The sequence below is a fragment of the Cryptomeria japonica genome, chromosome 3, assembly GCF_030272615.1.
Source record: "Cryptomeria japonica chromosome 3, Sugi_1.0, whole genome shotgun sequence".
Lineage (NCBI taxonomy): Eukaryota > Viridiplantae > Streptophyta > Pinopsida > Cupressales > Cupressaceae > Cryptomeria > Cryptomeria japonica.
In genome coordinates this window covers 375,752,787-375,771,510 of record NC_081407.1, presented here as the reverse complement: position 1 = coordinate 375,771,510, position 18,724 = coordinate 375,752,787, and positions in this window count along the sequence as shown.

Genomic DNA, 18,724 nt, shown 5'->3' with positions numbered 1-18,724 from the left:
AGCTCTCTTTCTGTCACTTCAGTGCTGTGCACATGCTAATTATTAGTTCCTATAAAAATTATGTATTTAACTATATATTATTTCTTTTTTAAAGTTTAGCTTTTCAGCATTGTTTTTTATCTGTCTAAAAATTAATGGTAAACTCCTTAAACACTAGTGATCACTAATTTCAACAATAGCCATGAGAAACAAGGACCACAGAAACAATTTCGGGATCAGTAAGCCACCAAATGCACGTGTATTATCAGGGTGCAGTAGGGGAGAGAACTCAGTAGTTGTGCACCCTAATTTCACACTTCTTCAAAATCTTATGTGGAAATTTCAAATCACTCCCAATTTTTTACAGCAGTTTACTTGGCAAGTCCCCTGCTTTTAACTAAGGTTTCAAGGCCACATCAGCATGGTTTTTGCTAAGCTGTCCAAAACAGCCCAAAAAAAAGTGAGACCAATAGGTGTGCAAAAGGGACCCAATACTTGTGCAGCTGATGTGACATCACATGATTGGTTGCTTTTTACAACAAATGGTATATTTCATTAAATTATTGGTACTTATCATAGCAATAACAACTTTAAAGTCACAACTAAAAATTGGACATTAAATGAACAAGTATGGGGGTATTAAATCAACAACTTCTATCACAAGAATTGGAATGCCCTCAACTACTGGGTCCTTTCCCCTAGCTCTCTTTATGTCAGTTTAGCGTGGTACACATGCTAATTATTAGTTCCTAATAAAATATGTTTTCAACTATATGTTATTTCAGTTTTGTTTTTTAGTAGTTGTTTTTAATTTGTCTAAAAATTAATGATGAACTCCTTAAACACATTTTACATTGGTGATCTTGATTTACATACATTAGTCAATGAAGATAGCAGCATAAGTTCTTCTGGCAAGGAAGTCAAACTTTGTGCAGTGCTCCATGTGCAAATGCTTCAATTTCATTTGTTTTTTGAATCCCTAAGGCAAATATTCCAAGCCACGTTTATCGAGAGTCAAGCACTCAAGAGCCATGAGCTATGTCCAATATATAAATTTTACTATGTTATTATCTTTTCATAAAATATATCTCTGAAGATTGCTTGCACTACATTTTATAATTTTTAAGGATGTAATTTAATTTCACAATTTTAATTAACTAATACAAAACAAATCGATCAAATACTTTGTAAAAATGGGATTATAAATGAATATTAATAAATATTTTTTTATTTATTCACTTTCCTAACTTCTATTTTGGAGTCATCTTCTACGGAATAAAAGTTCCATCACTGTATAAGTTACATTATAGTTACTCATGAAGACATATTGTCTTTTATAATACAATTATTTTGTTAATATTTTTGTATGAATTAACTATTTTTATTTTTTTTGATAATTGGGTCTCCAAAGTGAGAACCCAGTGTTTTAATCAATTAAGCTCAACCCCTTGGACTGTATGAATTAACTATTATTCTTATATAATTTGTTATAAAAAATATTATTCATATCACAAGATTTATGTGGTTGTTTCTTAAATAGCTAAATTTTAAAATTAATTTCCGGACAAGGATTGTTATGTCTAGGATGGTATACTTAAACTTTCTAAATGATAATTTCTAAGTGATAAGTATATTAAACTTTGAAGTTAACAAAATTCTTGATCTAAGGGATTGATGAAGGGCTAGTCCACCCAACACTAAAACATAGTACAATAATCGATAACGACACAAAAAAATGAAATAAGGAAAATAACCTAGTTTCAATTTCTTCAATATATTTTTGAGTCATTTTGAGGCTTCTAAGATATTAAAATTTATAGAAGAAATTTTCTAGGATAAAAAATTTAATATATCCCAAATGATATAAAATATTGAGAGAATTCTTTCACCATGTAATGTCATAAATTACACCCAATGCAAGTTCACATTACATTAGCCTTGCCTTTACTCATAACCAAGATAATCTATGCATCCAAAAACTTAATCCAATCTAGGCATGCATGCTTTTTCAATTTTTATTATTTTAATGTTGACAAAAAACAATTTTCAATTATATATTTAAATTTCACGTGAATATGAATTGAAATTGATTAATTAAGAATGAAATTGAGTAATCGACAAAAAATTATATATTAAAATTGATTGAATTTAACTAGATTTATTTTGGCTTTAATGTAATGTCAATCTTGATTATTTTGATGATGACAAGATCTCTCTCTCTCTCTCTCTCTCTCTCTCTCTCTTTTCATTTCTCTATCCATATATTTCACTAATTCTATCTTCCTAACTCTCTATCTATCTATCTCTCTATCCACATCTCTCTCTCTCTCTCTCTCTCTCTCTCTCTCTCTCTCTCTCTCTCTCTCTCTCTCTCTCTCTCTCTCATCTATATGTCTCTCTCACTCTCTTGCTTCCTCTAATATGTCTCTCTCACTCGCTCTCTTCCTTTTTGTTTCTAATTCAGTAATTTCTGTTTATTTTCCCAAGTTTTGTTGAATGTATTTTAATGTATATATCTGATTCAATCTAATACTTGCATTCTTGGAATTATATGTGTTCTCAAATTGAATAACATTATACTATATATAGTCCTTTGGAGAGGTATGAACTTGAACAGACATGTCTCTCCTTTAATTATAATAATTTAATCAATATTATAATGTTTCATCAATCAATTATTAATTTAGAATAATATAATAGATTAATATTGAATATTAAATTTTATATGAATAATAGTAATATAATAATATAACATAATAATATATTATTATTAATCAACATATATTATATGTATTCTAAATGATCATTCAACTCAAGCTACAAACATTAACACTCCCTCTTAGCTAGGGAGGATGATCAGACAAAATGTGTAGTGATCTCCCATGTCAACACTTATGGCCCTCACCATAGATACACAAAACATAATTAACACTCCCTCTTAGCTAGGTAAGATGAATGTAGACAATATATTCAAGCATCATAATTTAATAGACAGTGATCATTTTAGTCATTCATGAGAATCCTACCATCTAATCATTTGGTATGTATTATCACCTAAACATGTGATCTTGAAGTTCATCACATCAATCTTGCGATTGATAGGATATCACCTAAGCATGTGATATCAGTATTGCCTACACACAATACTTAAGGATAATCATATGAGAAAGATTAATTTCTCACCTTATCCTAGTTGTGATAAGTGCACTAACATTTTATACAAATGTTATATCACCTAAATACATGATATGAAATATCACCTAGACACATGATACAAATGTCCATCACGTCAATCTTGTGATGACAGGATATCACCTAAGCACGTGATATCAGTATTGCCTAAACACGCAATACTTAAGGATAATCATATGAGAAAGATTTAAATTCTCATCTTATCCAAGTTGTGGTATGTGCATTAACATTTCATATGAATGTTTTACCACAAGACAATCATGGCTTCATCCATGATTCACCAGAGATCCACCATGATAATTGGTTTGAACATTATAAGGTCGTCACCTTATAATGTCTCCATACAAGTGTTCATTATCTTGAGAGATCGTCACCTCTTAGATATGAACCCAGGGGATAAAATCCAAAAATGTCTTGTCATGACAAAGAAGTTTACACATTAAACATGCAAATACAAATTGCAAAGCAAATTACCTTTCTATCATACCTAAACCTTTTCTGAAGTGATCAACCTTCACTCTGAAAGAGGTTTTTGGTCAGAATATTTGTAGTTTGATCTCCAAGGGAAAACCCCCTTACTTGAGGGAGAAGCACCCAGCATAAAATGTCTTTATATATCAAATATGTCTAGCAATAATGCAAGATACGGGCCCAATATATGTTGCTTCACTCCTTGAAGCAAATTTCACAAGAGCAAATCTAATTGGTTTTCTTCAGAGGATCGATCTGCTCTAACTAATATATAAACTTCTCTTCACATAGATTGAATGGATCAGAGAATGAGTTTGCATCTTCTATATATATGAGGGAGGCACCCTTTCACAAGGGGTCGGTCCTCAATGACACAATTTGTCTCTTCACAAAGGTGACCACTACAACATCAACACTCCCTCTTAGCTAGGGAGGAATCCTTGTTAATAATATAGTCATGAAATAACATCCACCATGGCTACTCCTAGAGAGTGGAACACGATTCATCATGGTACTCAACATGATGATATCCATCATGGCTACTCCCATGTATGAGAATGCATATGAAGTATGAACACAAGTGTCCATTATAGAGTTGCTCAATGTGATGTTTTCATCTCATCATGACGTTCACCATGACTACTCCCAAAGGGTGGAACAGGGGCCTTCACCTCAAACTTCTCCCTCACAGAGAAGAGTGTATTAACAAGGGCTTTCTCTCAAACTTATCTCTCACAGAGAAGAATGCATTAAGCATATTTTCATGATGGTGTGGCTTCCTCTGATATCAACCTTCTGACCTCCTTGTCTAAGGTTGCTTCTAATGAAATGTTAGACTCCCTCTGAATCTGATATCAACCATCTAATCTCCTTGTCTAAGGTTACTTCTAATGAAATATTAGACTCCCTCTGAATCTGATATCAACCATCTGACCTCCTTGTCTAAGGTTACTTCTGATGAAATATTAGACTCCCTCTGAATCTAATATCAACCATCTGGCCTCCTTGTCTAAGATTACTTCTGATGAAATATTAGACTCCATCTAAATCTAATATCAACCATCTAACCTCCTTGTCTAAGGTTACTTTTGATGAAATATTAGACTCCCTTTGAATCTGATATCAACCATCTGACCTCCTTGTCTAAAGTTACTTCTGATGAAATATTAGACTCCCCCTGAATCTGATATCAACCATCTGACCTCCTTGTCTAAGGTTACTTCTGATGAAATATTAGACTCCCTCTGAATCTGATATCAACCATAATTTTGTTTATAAGCATCAATTTATTTCTCCCTTTAATTAAATTTTATTGTGCTTTCATCCTGAAGGTATGTCAGAGACAGATTACAAATAGCTCATAAACTAAGTTATCTCAAACAGAAATACCAATGATAGAAGCATACAAGATTTTACCAGCCAATATTATAGCATAAATTACAAACTCAATAATTCATGTGCCTTAATAAAACATGGAATACTTATCTTAAGTTTAAAAAATTTCCTTTCATAATGTGAGCCCATATAAGAAATATCATCCATGAATCATCTCTCATCATAATTCCCTTTGAATGATGTAGGACATTTTCATAATTTTGATTAACACTTTCATTATGATCTGCCATACATAGTCGTTAATAACTTTTGCAATTTACAAAATTTATCCAATCTCTTTGGTGAGATGTTTGAAAATCTAATTAAAAACATTTCTACCAAGTTATAGCCAGATCCAATGGTTAAAACAGAAGTTATGATATTTTTCCCAAAACTGCTAACCCTAGATAGGGTTTCAAGTGACCTACACCAAAGTTGTCATATCTTGCACAAAACTGAATCAAATTTAATGCGATAAACATATTTGAAAACTAGAAACACAGATCTTTCCATCCATATATTATAGTCCTCATTTTGAGGCCAACCAAGGGTCGTGCAATGGCATATTTCAGACTGAAAATTCTAAAAAAAGCTAAATTCTCCAACCCTCTCCAACCTCCAAATTAAACTTCACAGGCTTGAGCTCTGATACCATGTTGATTTTCCCAGGTTTTATTGAATGTATTTTAATGTATATATCTGATTCAATCTGATACTTGCATTCTTGGAATATATGTGTTCTCAAATTGAATAACATTATACTATATATATTCCTTTGGAGAGGCATGTCCTTGAACAGACATGTCTCTCCTTTAATTATAATAATTTAATCAATATTATAATGTTTTATCAATCAATTATTAATTTAGAATAATATAATAGATTAATATTGAATATTAAATTTTATATGATTAATAATAATATAATAATATAACATAATAATATATTATTATTAATCAACATATATTATATGTATTCGAAATGATCATTCGGCTTAAGCTACAAACATTAACAATTTCTTAGAAATAGACCATAACACCATTCAAGATTTGCAAGCATCTCACCTTGCATGATCATTATTCTAATGGAACTTTGTCATACACATGAATAAAATAGGATTTTACATGACTACGAAATTAGGCAAGAAAACATACCATTCAAGTGTAGTTTAATAATTAGATTATAAATTAATATAAAATGAGATTGATTAATTAAGAATGAAATCGAGTAATTGACAAAAAATATATATATTAAAATTGATTAAATTTACTTTCACTTAGTGTGATGTCAATTTTTATTATTTTGATGTTGGCAAAAATCCAGTTCCAATTATATATTCAATTTTAAGTTAATATGAATTGAGATTGATTAATTAAGAATGAAATTGAGTAATTGACAAAAAAGTATATATTAAAATTGATTGAATTTAACTAGATTTATTTTGGCTTTAATGTAATGCCAATCTTGATTATTTTGATGATGACAAAATCTCTCTCTCTCTCTCTCTCTCTCTCCATATGTTTCACTAATTCTATCTCCCTAACTCTCTATCTATCTCTCTATCCACCTATATCTTTCTATATTGCCCTCTATCTCTCTCTCTCTCTCTCTACCTATCTCTCTTCCTCCCCTCTCACTAATTTATAATTTATAAATTACAAGGTGTTTTGTAATTTATATCCCATTTTGACTGTGTAGAATTTTAATTTGTATTTTGGCCATATAATTTTACCATCCTTCTAATTTATGAGTATCTTCCTTTTAAAAGGTGTTTCTACTAAATTTTTACGAGAATTAAGAGTGATTGAATGGTCTTCAATTTTATTCCAATTCTATCTCTTATCGTAAGGAGATAATTAATCCATGACATCTATGTATTTTTGTCCTTGAGATCATTTTTTAGATAGAAGAAATGATGGTAATATTAGCCAATGTTGGAAAAGCATCCCAAAGTCCATCCAAAACTAGGCACTACCTCCATTATTGACCTCCTAGATTAGATGCTCTATTATGAGGCCTCTATAGCTTTGCATGATGGTCCATATGTTGGAATTTGAGACAAATTTAATCATGTAGAATTTGGGTTGATACAAATTCTCATCTATGTATTTTCTTCTCAACAATTGACACAATTTGGCATATACATCCTTGAACAATTTCCATATGAATTGGGCACTTCATGGCTCATGCCCTATTCTATATTTTAATATTTGATTCCCTGCCTAGACTCTTCCACATGATCAAAAACAAAATTGTGACAGTGGATCTCCCTTGTGAAGTTGTATACAAAGGCTCAATGAAGGCGCATGAGCTTCTATTAACTAAAATAAAATAGCAAATATTTGAGATACAATACAAAATTCATGTTAGTCAATCAAAGTGAGAACCAAAATGATTCATTGTGGACATAAAAAATATTCAATTAACCCTATCATATGCCTTGGTAACATCCATTTTTAGAACCATTTATGGAGTAGATTGTGTTACTTTTTACATGAGCATTTTGGATCATAGTTCGTGATCAATATTAAATCTATTTCAACATCTTTTGAATTTAATATTTAACTATATTTTAAATAATACTATTTGAAGTTCTATATGGAAGAAACCTTTGACTATAATTTTCGGATGTAAATCATTACAAAAGATTTATCCAACCCTTTCCTCGAGACTAAGATGTATCCAACCCCAATCCTAGCCTCCCTACTTTGGATGTTAAGGTATCGAGGTTGGAAGAAAGTATTAGGCAATAGGATTTGGTTATTAAATGGCTCTTCTCATAGTTGTTGTGTGTCTATAACCATGAAGATTAACATGCTTGAAGCAATAGCAGAGGTTGGAGCTAGGGCTGATGGAGGAAAACAACGAACAAGTAATATGGTTGAAAAATTGGAGAAACGGTATAAAGCGGAGGGGATGCTGAATGACCTTATCAAAAAGGTGTCTCATAGAAATGAGAGTAAGATAGTGATGGAGCTGAAGGAAAGCTAGGAGATCGTAAAGGTAAAAATTAAGGATATATCTAAGCTGACCAAAGAGATGACCTTGAAGAATTCAACTTCCTTGAAGGCTATTCAAGAGGAAATTGATTGCAGAAAAGAAGAGCGTAAGAGGCATGGTATGTCTCCCTTTTCTACAATGGAGCCCCCTAACTATGTGGTCAAAGAAACCGTGGATTCTGTTAGTTTCACCTTTTTTAAGGACTCGAACAAGAAAATTTATTTCTCTAATAAAGTCATAGATCTATGTAAATATTGGCAAGAGGGTAACACCTCTGCCTAGTAGACCATCCATTTGCATCTTTCGTAGGTGGCTGATTAGCTTTTGGGTTTTGTCATTGGTCTTGGTCTGGTTGTTGGGTGGTTCCTCATTATTTTTGGTGCTTTTTGTCTTTGGCTAGGTGTGCATTCCTTATGAGCCCTAGGTGGTTCTTTTTAGCGGTTATTGAAAGGTTTGGTCCTATCCTAGTTTTTATTAATCAAAAATAATAATTTTATAAAGATAAATAATAGTAGTTTTTAATATAGATATGAAAATTGAATAATTATGTAACTAAAGTGTTGTCATATTGCCAAAACTAGCCATTTATAGTGATATTATATGGGTCTCCCCCCATCAGCTATTCAAACTAATATCACACTAAGGTAATGTAAATAGGGTAAACGAGTGGATAACTTTCACTTTGTGCCTCAAATTTCTTGTCAATCATATTGTGCGGATGGTAAACATGTAGTCTTCCACATTTAAATCAACAAGTTTTCTTGGTTTATAAGTGCTAAATTTCTCTTACTTGTGTGATTCTTGAAGAAACTCAAAAAGATAATGCTAATGATGGGTGAGATTTTCTTATTGTTGCTTTAGACCTTACTAATGTATGGCAGAATTGCCAATATATGGGAAAACAAAGATGAGATTTCCCTCCATTTTTCTTAACATCAATTTTTCTAATTAATTAAAGCAGGATAGGCCCGAACCTTTTACATATTAACATCAATTTGTTATTTTAATAATTTGAATTTGAACTCTGAATGAATTTTGAAAATGCCACCTTTTCTATCAATTTAAAAGAAAATGCTAGTATTGTAGATTTAAAATCAGATTCAAAATGCAAATTTAATTTATTATACAATTTCTTTTATTTTTTATATCTATTACATCATATTTCATTTCAATGTAGAGAAGGACAGTATTTTATAGAGCCTGCAACTTTTAAAAACACAACAGTTCATTACATCACCAATAAAGAAATTTCTAAATCATAAAAATCACCATTTATGAAATTTTACCAAAAATATAAAAAATTGATTTAGAAAAATCTTCTTTAACTAAAATCTCCCACTGCATATTTGACATAACTAATTATGTTATTATATTTCTAGTTACATGCATAGCATTATCCAACAGGTCTTTATATGAACGAATGCTCCTCCCAATCACTGAACTTGTTGTTTGAACCAAACTGTCTCTCCCTTGGTAGTGGAAAGTATTCCCAACGTAGCCCTTGAGCTCCTTGGGAAAGGGATTTCGTCTGCCAAAATGATTTGACGGAGTGTTGGGAATGCTTTCCACGGTTAAAGTGAGAGACAGTTTGGTTCCACTCACCAAATCTTTCTCCAGCAGAAACATGCACAGGTATTTGTATGTTGTTATGGAATGCTTTAGAGTACTGTCTTCTTTTTTCAGCGGCCTTTACAGTGGAGAACATGGCTATTCTGGCGTTGTGTTCCCTCAGCCTGCTCAATACGCTGCATACCAGCAAGGCTCTCTTTATCGAACTTATGGGTTAGTTTTCTAATATTCCTGTTTTGTTATGAAATTAGGGGTTATTCCCACTTTCAGAACGAGAAACCATGGAGAGGGTTACAAATATTTGATTATATTTGATTGGTTGGAAATGGTTTTCATTTTTTTTCTTTCACAAATTCATTGGATTGCACACTACTCATTACTCGGGTTGGGTGTTGCAGGCTTTCCACATATTCCCCAGAAAACACGTATCCTCCAGTTAGTACACGGTACACAAGACAAAAGGGTTTCCTGACTATAATCATTTAGATCATTTACCTTCTTTGCAGTAAATCAAAATGAAGGAGCATTCAGATAATCTTTCTTAAAATAGATTCGTGGTCATCTAACGTTTGAAGGATACTAATTTATTTGGCAATCTCAAATTTGTGGGACGACTGACTCTCAAACAGCCATAGACTGAGGACCTGTTAAAAAACTGGGTACAGAACTACTACAGTCTCTATTGTGGAGCTCATGATCCACAAATATTTGTAGGCCCTGGAATGGTATCAAATCCTCAGACGTTGCAAGGAAATGTTGTGAATGGGAAGTAGTTATTTTCTGTCTGCACATTACACACACAAATCGTTATGTCACTGTTCAAAAATAATTGAAAGAGAAGGTATAATAGTGTAGGGTTCTGATCACTGATCACTTACACAATTCACTTGGAAGATGGGCTAAGAGAGCACTTTATATCTCTGCTTTGCCTCTCTTTGTTTGATAGTCTAATGCACATTATTGGAGCACGATTTACTACTCAATTGTACTCTTTTAATTCATTTTAATTAAATATATAGTTAGAAAACCTCGCTTGTCTACATCATTATGTGCACATTCAATAGGATAAGACTTATTAAATTTAGTAAGTTTCTAAATTCATATAAGAATATGTAAAATATTCTAAAAAATTATATTAAAATATTTTTAAAATTAGAAACAATAATATCTTATCATTTTAAAATATTCTAAATAAATTTGTATTTTTATATAAAAAAATTCTAAATAATATATATCAATATTATATACTATATACTATATATTATCTATTATAATTTTTTACATATATTTCTTTAGAAAAATATAGCATGTCAATACATACGGTCCAAAAGTGAAAAAACCATCATCTAGCCTATCAAATTCCCTTGATTCCATACTAAAGCTTTCATGCTAAACATAGACAATATCCACGTAGAGAAGAAACAAGGTAAATACGAAACCATAAATTTTGGAGGTAGTTTACAATCATTTGGATCACCAAGAAAAGCTACAAAAATGTTTAAAACACTAATTATGATCTTAATATTAGCTACAAAATTGTTTAAAATACTAATTATGAACTTAATATTAGCTAATAAATTAATTTGTTTTTTTCATTGACTTTGATTGTTACTCCACCTTCATAAATCTTTGTCAAAGCTTTGAATTTCTTGTATACTGGTGTATATAAGAGAGGGTCTGATATAATCAATCCCAACCTACTAACAAACATTATTAATCACAAGAATTATGTAAATTGTGTCTTGATTGTTATCAATTTGCTAATTTTCTTTAGTTCTTTATGGATTGGCATATATTTTATTCTTCATTTCATTTCTTTAGAATATGCTTCAATTTATTCTCTCTTGGTTCAATGGATTAAGTGGACACTAATTTTAGGGCAAGCATGAAATTCTTTTCAATTGTTGTTACTTTAATTTAGGAAGCTCTAGACATTCTATTATAACACTTGTTGACTCTAGTTTATAAGTTCTTCAGTTGTTTTCTCACAAGAATTATTTCATTAATCTACCATGTGAAATTAATTTATCTATGTGATTCAAAATCTACTTTTCTATTTTGATGAAATCCTTTGAAACTATCATTTGAAAAGGCAAGTTTCTATTTTACTACATCATGTTGTAGGCTACTTACTATATTGATCCTACATTTGACTTTTGTTTTAAAAGATCTATTTAAAATAGAAAACAAAATTTTGAATGGAATCTTTTAATAGAAATTTTAATAAAATATATAATTTTCCAAATATTATATTTGAATTAAATAAAATAATGTAAGATTATACTAATTAAAAAATTAAAAAATGTAATCAACTTTCACAATCTATAATGATATGGTATTTTATGGGGTTCCATTTTTTTCAAAAAGTCATAAGTGCTTCTTTTCTAGAAGACTTTATCTTGAATTTAAAGGGGAAAACAAAAATCATAAAATAAAGATAAATAAATCACTTTTTCAAAAAAATGAACTTAAAGTAAATTTTTTTTATCTAATTATTAAAAAATTATTTTATTTTATTTTATGAAATTGTTATATGTATAAATAGTTTAAAAATAATTTCATTACATGAAATATAGTTTTTTTTTATAAAATTAGGTACATAAATTCTTATTTATCTGAAGTTGATTTATTATCAAAAGTGATTTTTTAAATAAAATAGATATTTTTTATATTTGTTTTTATATCTCTATTTGGTATTATATATATATATATATATATATAATCATTTGATTATTTACGTGCCAAAAAAAAGAATAAAAAGTTAATTTTATTTTTAAAAATATTGTGGTGATTTGATTAATATTTTTAAATCTAATTATACTTAATCCTTCATAGAAAGAGAACTTTATTTAAAAATATTATATATATATATATAGATAGAGAGAGAGAGAGAGAGAGGAGAGAGAGAGAGAGAGAGAGAGAGAGAGAGAGAGAGAGAGAGGAGAGAGAGAGAGAGAGAGAGAGAGAGAGAGAGAGAGAGAGAGAGAGAGAGAGAGAGAGAGAGAGAGAGAGAGAGAGAGAGAGAGAGAGAGAGAGAGAGAGAGAGAGAGAGAGAGAGAGAGAGAGAGCTTTATTTAAAAATAATTCCATGCAAACTATATTGTCATATTCTATGACATATTCCTTATGACTTGTCATAATGGAGCTAACACTTGTCCATTGCCTCCTCAAATTTGAGTTAGAATTTTATTTCCCTTGTTGAGCCATGTGTCTAAACTTTTCTCATTTTTCCTACACCATGTGCTCAATTTATTTGTTGAGTAAATAAGTAAATTTCAAATAAATTTATGACCTTATGTCTATATCACCATTTATTATTCCTTTTTCTTTAGTAAATTTATCATTTCTAACTAACATTACTCATAAAATTAATAATAATAATAATAAAAAAAATTATCAAGGTATAAAAGGAGGGTTATGACAAAATGTGGTAAAATCTCTTGACCCAGAGACACCTAAATTCACACTACATACTTAGTATTTTATTGCAAAAATATATTAACTAATGAACATTTGATATCCAACAATGAAATTCATATCAATACATTTGATAAGCACATTTTGACATCCAAACATGAACATTCAACATCATAGGTTAACATCAATGACAACAAACTAGAACCTCAAATAGAACAATCTTAGCTTAATAATGTTTTGATTAACAAAAGTAGGATAGTCTAGTACCATTACATATCTGTAGAGTGACACCAAGAGCGCATAACAGATGTGCATCTAGCAAATAAACCCTCCACCAAAACACAAAAAAACCCAATGAGATGAATAAAGAACCAGTAGCTAAACTAAGGGACCAAGAAAACAAAGAACACCCACCTAGCATAGACACAAAAAGATGGTCTACTACATTGGGGTACCCTTTTCTTGCCAATCTTGGCACGAACTAAGAACCTTATTTGAAAAGGACACTTTTGTGTTCCACCTGATTCTAGAGCTAGAAGAGACCAATGCAAAATCGGGGATGGCTTTAACCAAAGACATTATGCGGTCAAAACCCATTATCAGGGACTCCATGCATTTTCTTTACTTTGACTTTTTATTTTTCATCTTGACCTCTATAGGTTGTAGGGAGGCATTGTGCTTACTAGCTACATTCTTGCAATGGAGGTTAACCTCCCCAATTTTCTCCTTAAGGGCCCACTACAATTTTTTAATCTCCTCTAACTTGATCTTGATCCCTGCCATCTTTATCTTCATGTCCATATCCTAAATCTTCCCGCCCACCTTATCCCATTTCCTCATGAAGCCAATAAAGTCATTGTTACTTTTACAAACTCTATCCTCATCCAAATCATCCACCTAAGTGTTAGCCTTGGCTTCTACCTTAGCCCCTGCCTCCAGCCAATTTATCTTTTTGATGGCCACAATCATCTATGCAAAGAGCCATTTTTAAGGGTCATCCTATCTTTGCATGTCCTCTTGCGGGTCCTTCACAAGTTTAGTAAGAACCAAGGAAGATCTTGGGGCCTTGGTATTAGTAGAGGGGGGACGGTTTAAGGGGGAAGGGCTAGGGTTAGCACCAGTTTTAGTAGGGGACCAATCTGATCCTGTGGTATTCAAAGAGTCTGAATCCTTTGAGGAGAGACACTCAAAGCCAAAATCATCAATAATTTCCATATTATGTCGCGTCTTAGGCTAGGTATCCACATCTTTGTCCTTTTTAGTGGTGGCAATAACCTTAAATTTGGCCATTCACAAAGGGTTTTTCCTAGTGGGCATTTTGGAACCTGAAAGAAATATTTCTGTAGAATTAGGAGTAACAATAAGATCAACATATAAACTAGGGTCATAAGTGGACCCAATCTCCATAGAAGGGACCCCATCAGAAGGGGATAAAGCCAAGTAAAAATCATACAATCTACAAATGAGGCCCTGATGGAGAGGTGGTTTACCCTTAACAATGGCTTTAGAAATAGACTAAGACAAAGAAGACACAACCTAGAAAGTAAAATTCATTCCTACCCTGTGGTGAAGATGAATTAACATGGGGAAAATTTGTAGATGGAACCTCCTTTTCCTTTTGTCTAGGATGAAGTACTTCATGAACAAAAGGGCTTCCTCCTTCCATATTCCAGGAAGTTCTTCTCTGACCCACTTTGAATCCTATAAACCCTTTCCCCAGGTTTAAAAAAATTATCAAAGTCCTCTTTGCAACTCCCTTTGGGGTTTTTGAGAAAGGAAACACCATCAAGAGCCAGCTTGGTAACCTTTGCAATGGTTTCCATAGAAAACCATAAATGACGCACTTCTAATTTTAGGGTAAAAGCACAATGTTGTGTCACACTTTTATAAAGGAACTAGCCAACACAACTAAAATTGTTTAACTTCGACCGGATAAAAGTGGCATTTAGAAATTGAATTTCAAAATGAAGTAAGCTGATCAAATATAAAAATATTAATGAAATTTATGTCTGTTATTTTTTAATTTTTTTTTTTAAATTTGACATTTGTTTTATATATTCAAAGAGATTTTGATATTACTAAAAAAAGCTGAAAATCGGGGGTTCTAGTCGGCATCACCAAACAAAATGAAATGAACCTATTTTTTCTAATTTTAATTTTTCAAATAAAGGACATGTATATGCAGTGTTAATTTTTTTTTAAAAATTTGATGTATTTTTTTCTCGTAATAATATTTTAAAGTCCAATGGGGCTGAATTTGGTAGTTTTCATTCGATGTCACCTTTTGTCTACTAAATTTATGATTATAAAAAAAATAAAAATTATACCCTTTTAGAGAATATTCTCTCATCTAGTGAAAAATAAATTTTTAAAATTTTTTTTAATCATTTTATTTTATTTTTTAAGTTCTGATCAACTTCTTTGTGAACTTAAAAAACCTACTCGCAATGTTTAATTAATAAAAATATTAAAATTAATCAAAATACAAAAAAAATTATATGTCTAGATTTGCGACTTCAAACTCTACAAAAGGGATTTTTTTTTTATTAAAAAATATTCTGCCTCAAGAAAAATTAATTAAAAGTGAAGAGTTTCAGAAATACAGACAAAATAGGTTATTTGACTGCCACATCACATGCCACATACGTGAGTCCGGCCGAACTATTTTGAGTTTTTTGAAAAATCGTATGCTCAATCGCTCACAAAAAGGGCTAATATAGCCAATAGTTTGGCTGAATTAAGTTCAGCCAAACTCTTGGGGCCATTTAGGCACCATGACAATGACACGAGGTGTCACATGGCTAGTTGATATTTCGACCGAATTGAGTCTGGTCAAACTACCCCAAGTTAGCCCCAAGTGCGACACAAATTCATGCTCTCACCCTTTAACAACACCATTATCCAAGGCCTTAACAAATGCAGTAGAGATCTTGGGATCATGGTCAGTCATCCCCTCCACATTGTTACAAGCTAGGGTTGTCATTGCACCAAAAAATGGACCTGTTGATGCCCAATACAACCACTAGACTTATAGAATCCATAGGAGGCTGTTAAACCATGTCACAAATCCCCGCGAGGGACGTTGACCCACTACCAACAATCCCCCTCCCAGGATCACTCGTTGCAGCCTGCATGATTTGAACATGTGACCAAGCTCTGATACAACTTGTTACAAGCTAGGGTTGTCGTTGCACCAAAAGATCGACATGTCAATGCCCGATACAACCACTAGACTTATAGAATCCATAGGAGGCTATTAAACCATTTTGTGAATCCCCGTGAGGGATGCTGGCCCACTGCCAACACACAACTATCTAGATTTTCTTGAATCGCCTTACTCCAAAGGTCCCCATTATTCTTGAATTCTGAGCATTCATTGGGGTCAATATGATTCAAATCACCACCCATATCTCTAGAAGATGAAGCTAGATTGACAAAGTGATAGGTGTAAGGGATATAACGATAGGTGGTACCAACAAAATTTAAATCTTGCTGCCTTAACTAGCAAGGAAATAAAAAGGCGAGAAGGGATAGTACCAAAAAGGCAAACTCGGGATTATATATCATTAATAGACAAGTCATTCAGAATCATGTCATGGGCCACAAGTAGGATTTCATGCAAATGAATCCAAATTTTAAAATTTGACATAGTTGCCCTCTCCCCACATGTGGCAGAAGCTAACATCATCAAGGGTAGGAAGGAGAGCACAACACTTGGCAATGAGAGAGTTGGACTTCTAGTCTAGCTTAGCCACCCCTTTAAGCATCATGACTATATTACAAGAATCTCCTTCAACAATGATTTGTCTAAGCTCCTTATCCTTGGCTGCAATTTAACTTGTGATAGACCACTACCACTTCAACCATGCTAGAGGCTTGGATTCCAAACTTTGCCACACAAGCAAGGATGCGGCTTCAACGTGAGTCTCTAATCACTCCACCCCTTCCCGCCCAACATAAGTTTCCATGAGATCTTAGCTTAATAATGTTTCATGTATCTAATTAATATAATTTTAATGTCAATATTGTATGATATATATTAAACATCTCTATCAACTAAAAAACATAATAAAATTCAGCACTCAAAATATGTTATTATACTGATAAAAATAAACCCAAGAAATAAAAAATTAACTATAATCTAAATCGATAAATTCCTCCAACATGAAATAAAATAAAACAAGAAAAAATTAATTATCCCAACGATTAACTTTTCAAAAAATATCTAAACTCAATATGACACCTAAATATTGTCTAAGTAGTATTTTAACATATAAGATAAAAGTATGTTAGTGATTTTTTAACATTTTGTTTGACTAACTTAGTATGGTGTAGCATGTGTTTTAGTAATGTTCAATAATTATAACTAATGAGCTTCTTAGATGAGAATTTGTAGCCATGAAATTATCTCATGTTATTTTTTTTATAATCTAATAATTTTGATTCACTAGTGCTACTATCCATGTTTGAAATTTTGAAGCATATTACAAAATCCCATAGAACATTGTAACATAATCTGATTATTTTGAGTCATGAAAGTGACATGCTTCACATCTATAATTTTAATAGATTAGAATGGCATTGTACAAGTTGTTTATTTTGTAGGAAAGGAGAGGCATATTGAAAGAGGCTTAGATTTTCTTATAGGCCTATAAAACAAACTTCAGGTTAACAAAAAAATGGAAAACTATACCACACACACAAAAAAATCTACTAATAATATTTTGTAGTTACCCTCTTTATTGACCACCAAACACCTATTGACCATATACAAATATTAATTTAACATAGATATTAGATATCATAAATATATTTTTGTGGCACATATCAAGACCATAAATATCCACTTTACCTAGACATCCATATTTTTTTATAAATATTGTTGCTAAAGATATTTCTCCCATACACTAAAAGAAAATGTACTCATAGACAAGCATATTTGAGTCACCTCTATGTGACACTCATTTTCATACCATCTTATGATAGATCATTGCAATGATATCATAATCAATTAGATTGGTGATATTTAAATTGCCAAAAAAGAGAATTACACTCCAACAATTCCTATTAATGGCAGAGCACGAAGTTAAATCTTTTTCAGATTTTTAAAAAAGTTAAGATGACAATTTCTTACAATTTTTTAATTTTTTTAATATTTAGAGACTAGTTTAATTTTTAATTTAGTTTAATAAATTAATATATTGAAAAATAGGGGTGGAATTATTATAATAGGACTCTTCATTCACCATGAATCGTCATTATTTCATTCTCGTTTACTCTTACTTTCTTAAATTTTTTCCCTACCTCAAGGTTATAATTTTGATTTATGGTTCATCTTTTAGTGAAAAAGGATATAATGTTTTGTAATGTATCCATCTACATATCCAAAAATACTATGTTTGGTTGCCCATGACTTATGATCAAATAATATAAGTTTTTAGTCTTTGAATAAGTTTTATGCCCATGGCCCCTCTTTGTTTTTCTTTTTGTAAGGGCTTGTCTATAATTAATCTATAAGTGTTTCTAAATATTATTAGTTAATTTTTTCTTTGCAATAAATAAACTAGACATTAATTGCTGCAGGATAAAAAAATTATTTTATTTAGTAATTTATTTTTTTTAAACTTATTCAAATTATTTATTTAAGTGCATAAATCACAATTAAAAATATAAAATATTAAGAATAATGTTTTTTAATAGACTTGTAACTTTAATGTTAAGG